The 17,969-nt window shown below is 44.3% G+C and overlaps 1 long non-coding RNA gene across 2 annotated transcripts in view; it reads right to left on the reverse strand.

Annotated features, from left to right (window-relative positions):
• Positions 1–16,441, reverse strand: part of LOC149874202 (uncharacterized) — a 146,174-nt gene extending 129,733 nt beyond the window's left edge. For both annotated transcript variants that reach the window (XR_016443556.1, XR_016443553.1), the window contains exon 1: positions 16,311–16,441. This is a non-coding gene — a long non-coding RNA (uncharacterized LOC149874202). The remainder of the gene's footprint in view (positions 1–16,310) is intronic.
• Between the last annotated feature and the right edge of the window lie 1,528 nt (positions 16,442–17,969).

Genomic DNA, 17,969 nt, shown 5'->3' on the forward strand with positions numbered 1-17,969 from the left:
AAGGTGAAATGCATAACAAAGTGAAAGAAAAAATAATGTCATCTAGCATGCACCAGGATGCAGATAACAGGTACTTGCAACTAGATGACTAAATGATACTTGAATTTTCAGGGTATTTTCACTTCCTCTTTCTGGCCAACTGTGTACTAGTCAGTGCATAGCTCTTCAAAAAGCCTAATTGTCCTGAGAGGCTCAGTTTTAATTAATGTTTACTGAAATATGATAATGGTTCAGTTTATCAGCTAACATGGGTTGGCTTTGTGGAATAACTCAGATACAGCATCATGAAATTTGAACTGGAGAGCCATTTGCTGGTATGCAAGTCATTATTGCCTTTCATTCTGTTTTCAAGAGGACAGTTGAGTGAGAGTTTTGTTTTCACTGCAACTCTAGGCCTGCCAATTCTTCATACCTAATTAATTAATTAATAATCCTGAGCTTGCTTTTTTTTAACTGTATAGAATTATACAAGGAATTCTTAAGTTCAATGGAAAACTTGAATGGTCTTTACCTATCTGTTACAGACATGGCAGGAGCAAGTTGTGGTTTATTGTCAAAAAAAGAAATTGTAAGCCCTTCTACATGTCATGCATTGCCTAGATACGTCACAAAATAGTGACAAAATTGCCATTTCATTAGCTTAGTGAAAATACACATTGATGTATTTTTATCATGGTAGATTTTGATTTATCATGGTAAATTAAGCCACTTCTGACATGTTTTATTTTTGCATGGCCAATTGTTCCAGCAAGATTATTTTTAGCGTGGTAGTTTTGCAATGTGTGTCCTCGCACACAGGCAAAACCTCCATTTTCTCTGTTCTGCAACAGGTGCCGCTTGGGTTCACTCAGAAATCCATGCAGTTTTTGATGCAATGTGGCCACTTCACACCAGGTGGAAATGATGCAATTTTTATGGGTCAGGCAATTCAAGATTCAGGTTAATTAAAAATACTTTTTGTTGGACTGAAACTTTTCCACTCTCTTTAACCATATGCCAATTCAGGGGTCCCTGGGTTCCCCTCCAAGCTGCAGGTGAGGATTGACCAAGCCAGTTTCTCATGTTGCCACAAAACAAACACCCCACCTTTGTCGCCGTGGTTCCTGAGGTCCCCCTAGCATGCACCCCAGCTTTCTTGGGCCATGGCGATCACTGCAAGCATAAAAAGACACTTTATTCAGCAGCCAAAAAATTCTTTTGGACTTTGAATTAGGTGCTTCTGTGCCCACCTCAACAGTTTTCCTAGTGATGCAAGGCAAAGGTAATCACTCTGAGGGATATACCCTGCCAAGGTTGGCTACCATAACCATTTGCAAGCCAGCCTTTCATGGTTCCTGAAAGAAACATCCAACCTTTGTTCCCTTGGTCCCTGAGGTCCCTCTAGCATCCAGTCCAGCTTTCTCTGGACAGCATCCACCCCAGGGCTGGCTACCAAACCACTGATAAGCCTGTTCCTCAGGTCTTTCTTGCCTCCTTCCTACCCCCACCTTTTTGACGGCACTGGCCATGCACACTTTGCACCCCTCAGCACTGCCAAGGGGTAACCAAGTGTCTTTGGACAATGAATGGAACTGAGTTTAAAAGAGTTTAAATTTACTCTTAAACTGAGTTTAAATTTATACTTTTCCTTGTTTGCAGGTAAACAGTTCTGCACACTTTAAGAAGTCCTTTGGTGAACTGAATTTGAGTGAAAGTTTCACAATGACCACTAAAACAGTTAAACCAACAGTAAGAGTGTTAATAACAGATAGGCAATTAACCATAAATTGCTTGATTCCTACCCCTCCCCCCACCCACTAAAATGTCATGTTAAAGAGACATGAAAGATAGAAGGCTAATCTGATTTCATAAGATGAGGAGAGAGCAAACGAAGCAGCATTGCCTCACACCTGCACCACCACAGGAAAAACTGCAGAATCCCATCAATCCTCTTTTGCCATATATACCTTAGTAATGAAAATGGAGAAAGGTACATGTATTGACCACATAGCAATAAAAGTTAATAAGAAGTTAGAGAACTATTAAAAAGCATGAGCACTGATGACTGTTGGTGGACTGAAAAATTTGTTCAGACATCACTCAGCTTTGGGTACACTCATGCTTTAAGCATGAGAACCTGGTGTCCTCTCCACCTTGGGGTGGGGAGAGGAGGGGATGGTCTATATTCTCCTCCCCTTCATCCCTGAAGTGTAACGGCACTCTCTTCTTGAGGACAGAGGAGGCATTGGCTGTCTTTTGGAACAAAATCCACCGTGGGTTGGGCTGGCTTATTCTCAGTGTTGTCAACATCAAGGAGTCTAAAAAGTTCCTGTCTAAACCTTGTCTCCTTACACCCTCTACGATCAACATTCTTTTGGAAATTCTTAACAAATTCTAAGAATTCCTTAGTGCTTCTCTCAGTACTATTGGAATTGGCTTCCTCCTGCCTCAGTTGCCTAACAAAGATGTCCCTAATGTCATCTGCCATTCAGTCTGTGCTTGTAGATCTGATTTAGCATGACTGAACCAGTAGCTCCAAAATGTTTTCCTTTGTTCTTTGTTGCCTTTGTCTATAATTAGATTGATGCTCAGCATTGTTAATTGCTGTTGAGGATCTAGGAACCACAGCTACAGTACTAGGGTTAGCTATAGAAAAGAGAAAAATAAAGGTCTCATGAGGGGTTAGTTTATTTTAAAATACTTTTAAAAGCCTCCTATGCAAGCTTTACGAACTGGATCCCCACCCCCACTCACCCGTGTTATCGGGGTCTCCCCTCCAAAGTATTCTAAATCATTCCAACATATACTCCTTGTCACTGGGTTGTACCAGTTCCCCTGTCCCTCCCCCTGGGAATTACACCTACCTTCTACCCCCAAGTGCTTTTAACTTTCACTCACCCACCAGCATAGAACTGTGCAGGGCATAACTAACATTTGGTTGATGCAAGCAGTCTCCCCTTACCCGGCAGACTAAAAAAGTGCAACACCCAAATCTTTAAATCCAATGTGTCCTACCATTGCCATAACTTACAAGTCATAGGTCACGAGGCTTGTGGTGTTTTCTGCATAGAATATTGTTCTCTCTTGGGAAACTTAAGCCTCCTGCAACAGAATATTGGTGGAGTCAGAGCCCTCATCTTCCTCATCAACAGAGTTGGTTGTCAGCCCCTCCGACTGATCATTAGGGCTGTGTGAAATTTTGCTGGGTGTTTCACTTCAATACTGGTTTGACTCAGTTCGAGCTTGAAATGGTGAAATCAAAACAAAACAAAAGGCTTCAAAACAGCCTTGAAATGAAATGAGGACACTTGAAATGTTTCAAGTTTCAAAGTTGGGCTTGCTTGTAGGGAAACAGAAACTAAGAAGAGGGAGGGGGAAGACTGGGGAAGGACTGCTCTGATACTGACATGTGCAGCTGGTCAGTGACTATGATGCTTCCCTGAGGTCTCTTCCAATCTCAGTGCTCTTGGGGAGGGATGGAAAAACAGCATAAAAAGCTGCATTGTTTGAACTGAGCTTTCTCTGTGCCTTGGGGTCAGTTACTAAGTTGCGTCTTCCAGCAGCTCAGTAGCATTAGAGAAAGACTATCACTTCCTACTTGCTAGCAGGGGTGATGCATAGGGGGTGCATGTGGGTGCATGCTTACCTCCTGAGCGTGGCGGTACACCCCACCAAAAAGGCACTGCTGACACTGTCAGTGGTGCCTGCAGGTGATTGCTGCTTACCACCTCACTGCTGACACCACCAGTGGAGCCTGTGGGGAGTCCCTGATTACCGCTGGCCACTGCTGATGCTGCCAGTGGTGCATGTGGGTGGTCACCAACCCCTGGACAGTGCTCGCCACCCCTACCTGCTGCCAACAGTACCGGCAGCATCTGCGGGAGCTCCGCATTTACTGCCACTGGGCTCCCACTGCTACCACCATGCTCTCACCACTGCCAGCACAGTAATAAATACAGACATACAATTATCTACGTATATTACATATTACACAAATACCTTACATTACAGAAGAGCACACAGATTTACCAGCACACCAAACACACTATGAAACACATTATGAAGTGTGCTGGAAGGGCAGCTGGAAAGCCTTCAGGGAGGGGCAGAAGAGGGGGTAGAGGGAGAGCTGTAAGTCCCCTGCCCAAATGGGACTCAGCCTCTTTCCTACAACAAACAGGCATGAGGCCTCCAGTTCTACTGGCAGCAAGGAGAGGGGAGCAGTGCCACTTCCTGTTCCTGAGTCTGCATCTCCTCCAAGAGCACTAGCCATAACCCACCTCCCCCCCACTACCACCATGACAACAAGCAGCACCAGCATGACAGTCTCCTTCACCCCCATTTCACTTTCCGTCCTGAGCTTTCATCTGCACTTCTTTGGCAGGCCTGAGGCTTGCTGGTTGCAGTGGAGTTGTGAGACTCCAGGTGACCTCATCTTAATTGCCTGGGATGCCAGGTTTCAGGATGATAAAGCTGAGGAAGTACCTGCAGTTGGTGTGTGCGCTGTTCCTGGATGGAAGGAATAGTAAAGAAGCCAGAGGCTGGCATGCAATGTAGGCAAGAAATCCAGTCAGTGAAAATGAAAATGGAGGTGTCAGGGGGTGTGGGACAGGCTGAGGTTGGAGGTGGGGATGTAGCAGTGCAGGTAAAAGTGGAGAGGTATCTAGGGAGTTAGATGTCTGGCAGGTTGTAGTGTCAAGTTCTAATGTTTATGCTGAGTCCATGAGTTTCTGTACCTAGGAGGTTGAAGAAGTACAGTTCATAGGCTCATCTGTGAAGGGTGGTTTATAAATTCCCTTTGACAAGCAGGCCTGAGAAATTGGAGACAGCAACTTGGTAGCAGTGTGTGAAATGGGTCGTATTCAATTTGGATCCAGATTTGGCCGGAATTGGGGACGGTGATTCGATTAATTGATTTCTATCACTGTGCCCAATTCAATTTGGCCGAATCCAAATCTGAAGATTTGATGCTGATTCAAAGAATCAGTGATTCGGCTATAGACACAGCTTAAAATTTTTTTTTCTACATACCTCGAGATACCAGCGTGGCTTGTGAATGCTGCGATAGTGGGGTAGGTGGAATGCCCCACAGGAGTACTTCTGGTCCACTTCTGGGTCCAACGCCAAGCATGCTGGGCGTCCCCCTAGCTCAGTGATCGGCCATGGGTGGACCCCAGGTGCCTCCCCAGCCCCTCAGACTCAGGAGGCACCAGTCACCGAGCCACAGTGTGCACTCCCTGGCACACCCAGAAATGGTCCAGAAGTACTTCTGGTCCACTTCCGGGTCTTCTGCTGAACATGTGGGGGACCCCCCCCATACTCCTGTGGGATGCTCCATCCAGCCAGCATCGCAACATTCACAAGCCACCTGCTACCTTGAGGTAAGTAAAAAAAAAATTACGGCTGTGTCTATGTCCAAATCATCGAATCTTTCTGAATCTCTCCGAATCAATTCAAAGAGATTAAAAGGTCTCCTGATTCAATTGGAGTTTGGAGGTTCAGACACCGAATCGGGCCAAATCTCTGCTGAATTGAATCAGGGACCAAAGCTTTGCACAGTCCAAGTAGTTGAGTGTTATTCTCTTTGATATATTTTTGGTGTTCACTTATTTTGGTGTGCAGTTGTTGTTTGGTGTCTCCTACATATTTTCCATCAGGGCACCAAGTGTTTAGTGGTGTTCACTGCAAGGTGATTGCTGCAAGCATACAAAAACACTTTCCCCAGCAGCCAAAAATTTCTTTCAGTCTTCAAATTAGGGACTGCACTGGACACCCAAACAGTCCCTTTAGTGATGGGATGGAAAAAATGGATACCACGTAGGTTTTTTCAGGAGAGCACCCAAAAATGAATAGCTGGGTGAACGGAAGAACATTTGGGAGGGTGGGGAGGAGTGTAACCAAAAGCCACCCCAAAAAATAAACCAATCCCTAAATACATTCCTAAACTGCCCCATGCTGTAATTTAGTACTAGGAGGTCAAGAGGGTAGAATTGTTATGAGGTGCCCCCTAGTGTCTTTTACAAGTAACTGCATATGAACCAATTATGAGTCTTAAATGCATTAGGTAACATAAATGTAACATAATTCATTGTGGTCCAGTGTGAGAGTGAAAAAACTCTAGGGAATATCTTTAGCTAGAGAAACCTGATAAGCGCCCTACTGCATAGCAATGCGTGTATGCCAGGAAATCTGTTGAGGAAACCGGATGATTTTTCTATCTAAGGCACAGGTGGTAGCCAATAGGGGTATGTGAAGCAGGCCCTATTCGATTTGGGTTTGGATTCAGCCCAAATTGGGGACAGCAATTCAATTAATTGATTCAGATCACCATCCCTGATTCAGTCTGGCTGAATCTGAAGATTCAATGCTGATTCAGAGAAGCAGTGATTCAGCCGTAGACACGGCTTTAAATGTTTTTTTTACATACCTCGAGGTACCAGGTGCAGCTCATGAATGCTGCAGTGCTGGGGCAGATGTAGCATCCCACAGGAATGTGAGGGCACCCCCCCAGTGTGGTTGGTCATAAACCCAGAATTGGACTGGAGGTACTTAGAGTCTACTTCCAGGTCCACTGGGGAGCACATAGGGGGGCCCCCACATCCCCCTGGCTTGGCGATCAGCCATGGGGGGACCCTGGGTGCTCCCCCAGACCCAGGAGGCACCAGTTGCTGAGCCAGGATGGTGCCGGGGGGGGGGGGGGGGGGGGGGAGGCGCTGCATGCTCTCTGGTGGACCTAGAAGTGGACCAGAAGTGCTTCTGGTCCACTTCCGGGTCTGCTACTGAGCCTGCTGGGGATCCCCTCACATTTCTGTGGGACACTCTATGTGCTCCAGCATTGCAGCTTTCACAAGCCATCTGCTACCTAGAGGTATGTCGAAAAAACATTTAAAGCTGTGTCTATGTCTGAAGGATTCTGATTTGATTTGGATTCAGAGATTTGGCCACTGAATTGGGCTGAATCTCCGCCGAATCAAATCAGGGACTGAAGCTTTGCACCACTCTAGTAGCCAGTGCAATTGACTAAAGGTGTAATGAAGTGTTAATCTGAATTACAGATTTTGGATTGCCCACACAAATTTCCTGCTGCATTTCACAAGTACCTAATTAAATCAGCTAATAAACCTGGTTTCTAACTTGTGGGAAATAAACCTTAACTTCAGTTGCACTACTTTGGTCCAGGTAATTTGACAGACTTCCACAGCTATCTTAGGTTTCTACTGCAATGCATGTCTGCCAGTGTTCTAAAGAGGCAGATAATCCCGTGCATTGCTGTGTTGGGTGGTATCATAGTCATGGTGGTAATATCTTTCTAGTGTTAGAAAAATGTTACCTCTAGAGTTGTGAAATTTGGATGCATCATTACCAAATATTGTGGAAGCTGGTGTAACAGGGTGGCTGGCCTGCCACCTTAAGAGGAGACAGATAGCCTAGCTGAGGGGCTGTGGCTGTGTGAAGGCTAGTGATTAAGATGAGAGAAAGCAATTTTCATGACTTGGTCCTAGGCCAAAGAGCCAATATTGCGGTCATTTTGTGGCAGCGCCAGCCCTCAGCACTGATTGGCATAGAGGCCCCAGAGGGAGGAGGGCAAGTTGCCATCTTGACTGCTCGCTACCCTTTGTGTGGCTCCACCCCTCAGCATTGATTTGAAGAGGCATGAGGTGGCAGCTACCACCTTGGCTGCTGCCCTTTGTGCTGCCCTGGCAGCTGGAGCCTTTTCTTCCAAAGTCATGCTGCGAGGCCATGCTGCAGCAGCAGTGAGGACCATTGGCTTTCAGTGGGGATCCAGTATTTTATTTTTACTACGTTTTTCAGGGGGGGAGGGGGGTGATTTCCTGGAAAATTTCAGCCAATGCCATTTTTCTTGGTGATCATGGAGATCACCATTTTTTGAGGTTTCTGTGAAAATCACAAAACTGTGGTGTAAGTAGGTCCTTACTAACCCCGTGTTGATACACTAATGCACAGTAAAATGAGTCTATTGTGTATTAGCATCACAAAAAAGCATGTGCTAGCACTAATGTACGGTAGCGCCGATTATGGTTCATTAAATTAATACCTGTAATTACAGGTACTAACTTAATGCATCATAATTACAGCTCATTAATGAACATGTAGACACATCCATAAAATATGAAATGTAGGTTAAAAGCTATAAAGATAATATTTTCAAAATTGTTAAATAGGGCAATATAAAATATGTAACATGCTATGGAGAGACAGGATTATTGTTGTAGTTGCTAATGGTTCCGGATTTCCAAACCTCCATGCCAGGAAGACTTATTTAAGATCCCATAAAGCTGTGCAGTCTGGTTCTGGTAGTTGGGATCTATTTTGGGAACACTGTAATTCATTCAATATTGAAGCATTTAGTTTTGAAGCCCCTAACCATCTGTCTTATTAACTTTATGGTGGGGGAGGGAGAGAGGAACTAACTTGTATAATCTTCACTACTAAAACTAAGGAGATATTTCCTTGTTTATATGTACACCTCTCAAGGTCTATCAATATTGACAAAACTTAGGCATATTAAAAAACCCCCAAAAGAAGTCTACCTCATTTAACCAGTCCCTAATGTGCTAGACCACAATCAAAACACAGCCCAAGCAATTAAGGTGCCAGCTGGTATCTGCAAGCCCCTGATTACCAAGTATGGCAAGTACACATTCTGTGCACAAGGATCTCAAAGGACAAATAGAATGAAAGAAAATGGCAGTCTTTCAGCTGATAATTTTAACTGGTGGCTACCAGCTACATACCTTCTAAGGGCATTCTAAAGCATGAGTGATGCTCAGAACTTAGTGCATTTAGGGTGTTAATAGATGTGTTTGGAGCAGGATCAGCTGTGCTGGAATGTGTGTCCTTTTGTCCTGCAGGGCTCCCAGGATTTCAGGGGCCCAATCCTGCAGAACAACAGCCATGGGGTGTGGCAGTGTGATGCACCATGGGAACCCCCTGCAGGGAGATTTCCAGAGCATGTGTCTGCAAGTGTGAAGAGGGAAACACATATTTGTTCCCATCTCCACACTTGCAGTCTGCTTCTTGACCCAAGGCACGGCAGTAAGAAACACATGCCTTGGGAATCTCCTTGTAGGGGAATTCCTGGGGTGTGCAGAATTGGGGTCCCTAAGGCCTGGGAACACCTGCTTGGGATCTGGATGGCCCGCTTTCTCCCACCATAAGTGAACAGACATCAGCTGCAAAAAGATGGCACAGACTATGACTAGGAATCTTGGAGATCAAATTTGGGCATTTGTGACACAACAAAAGGCCAAGATGTGTGTTCACTTGGCTTTTGTGCCACCATACAAATTTTTATTGAGGGACAAAGGCGACATCTATTTTCAGCCTTAATTATTAATTCAATGAAGGCTATTATTTGTTTGTAAAAAGCAAATATTCCTACAGTGATGGAGAACTAGTCTAGCAATTTTCTATAGCTACCATATTAGCCACCTTAGATATCACATCTCTATGGTAGAGGGATTAAAAGCTATAAAGAACATTATCCTTAGATTCATAGACTGTAATGCTGGAAGGGACCTCCAAAGATCTTTGGGTCCAGCCCCCTGCACCAAGCAGGAAAGATAACTGGGGGTCATGTGACCCCAGCAAAGTGACTGTCTAGTTTCCTCTTGAAGATTTCCAGGGTAGGCGATTGCACCACCTCTGGAGGGAGATATTCCACAGTCTGGATACCCTGACTGTGAAGAAGTTTTTCCTAACGTTAAGCCCAAATAAATCTTCCAGAAGTTTGTGGCCATTACTCCTGGTTTTCCTCTCAGGTACCCTGATGAACATTTGCTCACTGAGCCCTTGATGTACTCCCTAGTGCAGAGGTAAGTTGCTACCACGTCTCCTCTCAGCCTTCTTTTCCTCAGGCTGAAGAGTCCCAGATCCCTCAGCCTTTCCTTGTATGGCTTGCCTTTTAAGAGTCTGATCATACAGGTGGCTCTTCTTTGGACTCTCTCAAGCTTGTCCACATCTTAGTTAAAGTGTGGTGTCCAGAACTGGATGCAGTACTCCAGCTGTGGTCTCACCGGTGATGAGTAGAGCAGAAGAATCACCTTCTTGGTTTTGCTGGAGATGCATTGATTGATGCATGCCAGAATATTGCTCACCCAACTGGCTACAGCATCGCAGTGCTGGCTGTCATGAGACAGTTCCTTCTGTTTTCATTACGCTCTCCCACTTTGTCCTTCAGGTTTGGGGACTTGTAATAGGGGGCTTCTAGCCTCTGTCATTTTAAGGGGGAGAAAGGGCAGCACAACAGGGCCACGATCAGTGGACTGCAGGAGCAGAGCTAGCTGCCAGGAAATAGATGGTGGTAGCAGAAAGTCGAGCCTACAGACCACTGTGTGGGAGCAAAGTGCACCACACTCATAGGGCAGAGCTCCAGCTGAGTCATTGAGTAAGGGACTGCAGTGCAGGAGGAACAGGCTGATTAAGGCTAAGGGAAAACCCCTGTTCAGAGTTGGGAAACATGACCTGAAGGAATGGTACTGCTGGGGAATATAAGTCAAGACTCTGAGCTCGAGGCTCAATCTGGCTCTGACATTTGCAGGAAAAGAGCTTCTGAAAGCACAGGCTGCTAGAAAGAAAGCTACAGGCCCAGGAAGATATTCTGGAGTCTGGGGGAGAGCCAGCGGATAGGGAAGGGAGTTTACAGAGGTGGAGAAACTTGAGGTGGGATTTGAGTTAGAGACTGGTGGGTCTGTTTTTGTGTTTGTTTAAGCAGAGGTTTGGCTTGCCCATAGTCCCTGACTAATGTGACTGACTCAGTTCTCTGTAACTACATTGCACCACTGAAAGCACAACTCAGCCCTTGTCGTGCCTCAGGCTGTAGGCACACCATGACACAGCCTCAGTCTGTTCTGGCAAGCCTTGAGTTACAGCTGTGCCTGGTTCTCTTGATTTCTGACCCAGCTTTGTCTTTTTCCATCCCTGATCTTGGATCTCCCCATAAAACTTGGTGCTGGCTGTGCACTCTCTGGTTTTGCTGGCAGCCTGACTCGACTTTGCTACCTGGATTTCAATCTTAGATTCATCCTGGAACTCAGCACTGCTTCTCTGACTCCTGGATCCTGACATCAGCTTGCAGCTTGGATTGTGTCTGTTGGATCTCCTGTCTCAGCACCCCTGGAACCTGGTCTCATGCTGTCTGCTCCACCAACCCAGACCCAGAACCCAACTGGTACCCAGTACCCCTACTCTGCTGACCTCCTACTTGCTCCCCAGAGCCTATTCACAGGCCTGGCTACTGATGTCCCACCCAGTTGTTCATAGGTTGAAGTGGATATTAAGACAGGACTCAGTACATAAAACAGAGGAAGATCTTGGAGAAATGGGCATGACTGTGGGCATGCCTGGAGGCTGGTTCTTGCCCTTAACGCATGATTAAGGCCAGGAAGCCATGATTAGGACCAGTAGAGCCATGATTACTGTCAGTGAGACACAGGTGCCAGGAAGGCACACAGTGCTGGTCAGCAGACTTAGGGTCCAGTGGCAAGAGTAAATCCAGGGTGTCTGGTTGGAATATTTAAGCTAGGGCAAACATAGGTCCAGCAGCTTCACTTACTGACTCAATGGAGCAGCTTCCCACAGCAATCTACAGCAGTGGTCACCAACCACTTGACTGCGATCAACTGGTCAATTCTGGAGGCTCAGAGTTGATCTGAGGCTCCAGGGGCTGACCCCCACCCTCCAGCCCAGCAGGTGGGGAGGGAAGGGGTGGGGGCCAGCTTGAGGACCCCACAGTGAGACCAGGAGCAGGGAAGAGGAAGGAGCAAATGGTCAGGTAAGTGGGGCCCTGGGGGGTGGATAGGACCGAGGCTGGGGAGCATGGGGGGGTGCACCCCAGAGGACAAAGTGGGTGTGTGCCCCCAGATCATGTGGGGCAGGGTGGGCTGCTGCTGTGGGCTGGGGCTGGGGCTGAGGCCATGCTGGGCTCTTCCTGGCAGGGGGCTGGACCACACTATGCTTGGGGCAGGCAGCAGTGTCAGGAGGCTGCAGCCCCCTTCTCCGCACCACCACCTGCCCTGAGCATAGCTGGCCCCGCCCTGTGGGAAAGAGCCACAGCCTGCATCCCAATCTGTATAGACACATGGGAAGGAATCTAAAGCAGTGGTCTCCAACCTTTTTATCTCCAACCTGGCTGTTCCCAGGCTGGGTGCTGGGACTATCGGCTCATTCAGTGCTGCACTGGTGCTCTTGCCACTGAGCTGAGCCTCGTTTCCTGCCTGCCCAGTGGTGGGACAGTTGGTGGGAGCTCCCCCAGAGGAGCCGATAGACCCGGCTTGGGAATGGCTCAGCCCCATCCCCTGCCTGCCTGGTGGCAGGATGCCCGTAGTGCTGGACCCCATCCAGGCCCACCGCTGGGACAACCGGCCTGTCCAGGGCTCTGAACAAGCCCCACCACATGGCCCTGAACAAGCCCCAAACATGGCCCCAGCCCCCCTGCCCCACGTACAGATCAGGGTGCCAAGCTTTTGGAATACTTCACCCAGAAAATTCATTTTTTAGATGCCACAGTGAAGGTTTATAATAGCCTCATCACTACCACATTGTATCAGAAACCAACCACCTGCCACAGCTACCTTCATGCCACCAGCCTGTATCCTCAGCACACCACAAAATCCATTATTTACAGCCAAACTCTGTTACAGCAGTATCTTCTCTGACCACACTGACCAGTATGAACATCTTAACGGATCCAGAGCAGAGATTCCTACATTTACAAAACAATCCCAAACTGTAGCCACTCAGATCAACAAAACAAGTCTTAGACCTCTCTCTGACCTGTTACAATACCAATCCTGAGATAAGAACAACAAAGTCTCTCTGGTTATCACCTACAGACCTTGGCTTGAACACCTGAGATGCATCACTAATGACCTCCAACCCCTCCTGGAAAAGGATGACTGTTTCAAAGTAGTCACGGGGGGACAAACCTATCTAGCTGACAGGTAGCCTCTGAACCTCAAACAGCGTCTCTCAAACACCAGGCTACCTACTTCCCAGTCTCACTGAGATACTTGGCCTTGCAACAGACCCAGATGCCTTCTGTGCCTAACATCAATATAGACCACATCATCCCTGGATTAAATAATATAGATTATAATGTCTGTGGCTCATTTGCTTGCCATTCTACCAATGTCATACACCATCACCTGTTCACAGTGCCCCTCTGCTGCCTACATTGGACAGAACAGGTGATCCCAACATGAAGGAAAGAATGAACACCCATCTGACATCAGGTGCAGAAAGACATGCAGTCTTGTGACAGAATACTTTAATCTCCGTGGACACTCCATTGCTGACCTGAGGGTGACTGTTATGCACAAAACCTTCAGAAAGTGATTTGAAGGGAAATTGTGGAACAAAAAATCATCCACATACTGGATTGTGTTACGTATGGTTTAATTATGGACTGGGGATTCTTATTTCATTGCCTGGATTAACTTTTGTGATTCCTTTTGTTCCTATGATTTTGTGTGCTTGTTTGCCTTTCCTAGCAGTGTTCCTCTTCCTCCCTCCTCTTCCCTGTCTCTCTCCCCACTCCTTTTTGCCTATTGTATTCAAATTTGTCTCTTCCTTCTACACTGCTTTGTGCATGTCCCTTCACAGCATCTGTTGAAGTGAGCTTTAGCCTAGGAAAGTTTGTATCAGAAAGCTTGTATACATGTCCGTGCATGCTCGCTCTCTCTCTTACACACACACACACCTATATCTGAATCTATCTATAGAAAGATAGATATATATAGATATTTATATATAATATATATAGATATATACTGCTTTGGGTAATCCATAAGGTGCAAATCTATCCTGCCTTCTAATTTCCTGTAGGCTGGCTGATAGTATAAAACCACATGTTAATGCTTTTAACAGTATGTTAACAACATTGTGTTGTATTCTTAGCCAGAAGCTTTTGTACAGTGTGTGTTTTTTCAGTTTAAAGGATAAATACAAGAAACTACCTAGTTTGTTTCATGTTTTAGTCCATAATTGTCCTGTTAGCCTAAAACACAGTAGGTAGCTCTCTAATTAAAAGCTGTTGTCAGCTTTAATCATCATAGTTAAGCTTTTAATCCTATCTGACTCAGAGAGAGAACAAGTTTTTCATCAATGACCTCAGTCAATTTTTAGATTGCCTGCAAATTTTTACATTTTATTCAGTGTGAAGAAACATTCCTCTCATCAACTGTATTTATCCCTCCAACTCTTCAACTTTTCACTGGGGCAATATCATACTTCATTACCTGGAATAGGAAGGTTGCATTATTCGGAAAAGTAGGATTTGATTTTCTCTAATGTCTTCCCATTAATTTCCATTAACATCCCTGGTAGCATCACACGAGCTGCTGTTGGTCATGCTGTATCGTCATTAAGATGGAATATCTTTGCTGTAGTACAAGAGCACTGTTTTGATAGCTTTTAAATGAGTAAGGATTTTTGGATATCAAACAGAGAAAAAGGCAAAAAAGATTAGTATGTTAAGGGAAGGTACAGTATAGTAAAATTTTGCCCAATGAGGAAGGCCACTTTATGCTATGGAAAGAATGTAGAAACCCAAGGAAAAAGGAACTTGCTTCCCTGCTTCTTATAGGCATGCCAAGCTTTCAAACTAAGTGAAAACAAAACAGAGATTGGGCTAAAACTTTTGTTGGGCTTAGGTGAACTTTTGCATGAGTTTCTGGTTCTAGCTTGTGGATAATCCAGCTCTCGATGATCATTGTCCAACTGTTCTTGCCTTAAACCTTACTGGAAATATTTCACCCACCCAGGGGTGGGTGTGGGGTGGATGGGCCAGATACAATCAATTGCTTCCCCCCAGCTGCCAGGTTGAGTCAGCACCCCTACCCGCTTTGTCCCACAACAGCTCACCAAAACTCCTTAAATGGCCCTGCAGCCCAAATAGTTGCCCATGCCTGTGGGTGGGTAGTGGGTTTGGGCCAGTAGGATTCAGTAAGAATTGAGTGCTATATAGTAGCTGTTTGTGAGCTTCTAGTTTGCTTGTCAGCCTGTCACTTGTTTTCCTCTTTCCAACACTGCCAGCTACAAAAGGTATTTAACACCCACTTTAAATGCCTCTCCTAAATTAGTCTGAATTGTTAGTACAGAGTTGGCAGGAAGCATATAAACACAAATATGCCACATGTTCATTGCACCCTGATTAATGGAGCTTCTGTGACTGTCGTTGTTGTCATGACAGTAACCATGACCTACTACACTGTAGGCTGAAATCAACAGCTCATTTATGAATTTAAGTGACAGTGCACTTACGCAAACATCTTTTGACAGTTTCTTCTTGCTGTGCAGAGATGAAACTGGGGAAGCTGCTGACAATACACAACTAGGCGCTTAAATAAAAGGATAAAATTATCTTGAAACTAGATATGGGCACTGCAACAGCTGCTGTGCACGTACTTAAGTCACTACTATGGAGAAATACAAGACAGGAAGGGATATGGCCTCTATTTATACATGACCTGGAGTCTCTGGAGTATAGCTCTTCAGTGTAAACTTAGTTCTAAATCAGGACAACGTATTCTACAGGCTATATCTGTTTCCAAACTGTGAATACACAATGTCAGTGTGATAGCATCAGGTAACGAAACAATTCTGAATGTTCAAAGCTCCTTTATTTAAGGAAAAAAACATGGCATAATTTATTCAGGCTCTGAGTTACCACTTCAAGGCATAGGAAGTCAAGTTTGTCATTTTTCTTATACCACTAATGAAACTAAAAATTGGAGACATGTTTCATTTTATTAAGGATAAAAATGTATTAATGGGAATATGCCCTATGTAAGAATACAGAGAAGGTAAACTGCCATTTCTTTAAAACCCATCTTTTTAGTATTGTAAACTAGTGTTGAAGTTATCATCTAACCCACTTGAAGACTGACAAACTAAATATCCTGTATCTGAAACAGTACATGCATTAACACTCTAACTAAGAAATATTTTTTATTCATACAGCAACATGAAAAAGTAATTTGCCCAAGATATTACAGCAAGTAATTAGACAAGCAGTAGAAACAGATTTCCAGGAATATGAACTGACAAGTCTGGGAAGAGATGTGGTCTGTCAAAAGTCTTTTACACTGGTCTCCTAGAAGAAGCACATCAGACAAAGCATTTCATAAGGCAGCTTGAAGCCTCCTGCCACATACATTATTTCCAGACTGTCCCAAGCTCCAAGATACAGATCCATCAGCTAGGATGCAACCCATAAAAAAGCCCCACAAAAGCTCTCTCTCATTTACGATGTACAACTCTGAAACAATTCAATATAAGAACTTGGTACGTTTATGGAACTGGCAATTACTGACCTTGAAAACAGTTACAATGCCTCGTCACAGCCCAAACTGAAGCAAATGAAATTCCGTTAAACTTTACTTTTTGGTGTAGCTACTCTGGTCAGACTATATACAACCTCTGTAAAAGGCTTTGAGAGCTGAGTATTCAATGAAAGTGGAAACATTTTTAAAATGCTTGTTCATTCTATTTATAAGTATGGTCATTTGATCATGCTATCTGACATACAGATAATAGCAGTCTATCCCCCATAGTAGAAAGATTGGTGCCTCTCTCTAGGCCCGCAGTTCAATGTACCAAATGCATAGGGAACAGTGTTATTATTAATTGCCCCTTTTAAATGGTTGGTTGGAAGTTATATGGACCATACATTCTACTGTTTTGGAGATAAAACCTCTGAGGGGGGAAAGTGGATTGGGATCCACTGTGTCTATAGGGAGATTTTTATTACAGCATAAGCTTCTGAACCCTGTTTCTTGAACCAAAAATATTTTTTTAAGTTACACCTTTGGATCTTGTCCACACTTTTCTCTTGGAAGATTTTGTCTAAATAGTTTAAGTGGCTGAACTGTGCAATTATTTCTGTGTAGGGTGGATCAAATTTTTCCATGTGATGGGCTTTTCCTTTATTTTAACACACCTGTTGGGTACTCCTTAGAAGTTGAATATACTTCACAGTTCTTTTGTATGGGCTGAGAGGTGTGCCTCAGCATTGTCTAAATAGCTGAAATTGGAGTTTTTGTTGTCTACAAAAGAAGGCATAGGACAACGGGGGAAAGACTGAAACAAAAGAAGGGGAAAGGGACAAAGGCGAAAACAGAGTTTGCTTTGTGAAAGTATTGCATGTCTGTTGAGCTGGAGTAGTTTGTATTGCTGGGATTGAAATAGCTTTTCAGCTCTCAGACTGAGTGGTATTGGCAAAGGAGTTAGCTGTTCCAGACAGGACAATTGGTAAGAGTATGATTTGAAGAAAAGGGTTTTTCTTAACTCCTTCTGAGGTGCCATTTCAACTCCAAAAGTGAAAAGCAAACTCTTTTACTTGCTTTAAAAGAAAACTATTAAAATCTCAGAAAGAATATTTTTAAAAATGCAATTAGTGAAAATACTTTTAAAGCTTTTTTAAAAATGTCTTTAAAAATTGCTGTTACCTAACAGTAACACTCTTACCCTTTGATTTTTCATTTATATTGAGTTGATAGAAAGATTATGTTTTTAGAGTTTGAATGGTTACTGTACTTTCATTGTATACCACCTGGAACAAAGTGAATCATCTTCCATTTGCCATCTTTACTGGTACTGTGTACAGTTGATGTTACGTGCTGTGCCTATTTAATGAGGATCTTGCATAATGCTTATTAACATTGGGTAGACGTTGTATGCCATTTACTTGAACATCTATTTGTACTTCATTTCAAGGTTTTGAGTTAGATCACAGGCACCTTGTATTTTGGAAAATATGTACTTTTTACTGCACAAAAGAATTATCATCATTATCAAGAATAACAATGATAATAAATTACTTCAACATTCTCATTTCTTCCTGTGCTAATACTCCATGTTAACAAACCAGCTCACCAAGGAAAAGTTCATTGCACAGGAGCTTCTGGCCTAGGTACAGAGTCAAAAAGCCTGAGACTGAATTGATTCAGTATTTGCAGGTTAGTTTAAGCTGC

The sequence above is a fragment of the Crocodylus siamensis genome, chromosome 1 (assembly GCF_052110815.1).
Source record: "Crocodylus siamensis isolate JL-2025a chromosome 1, ASM5211081v1, whole genome shotgun sequence".
Lineage (NCBI taxonomy): Eukaryota > Metazoa > Chordata > Crocodylia > Crocodylidae > Crocodylus > Crocodylus siamensis.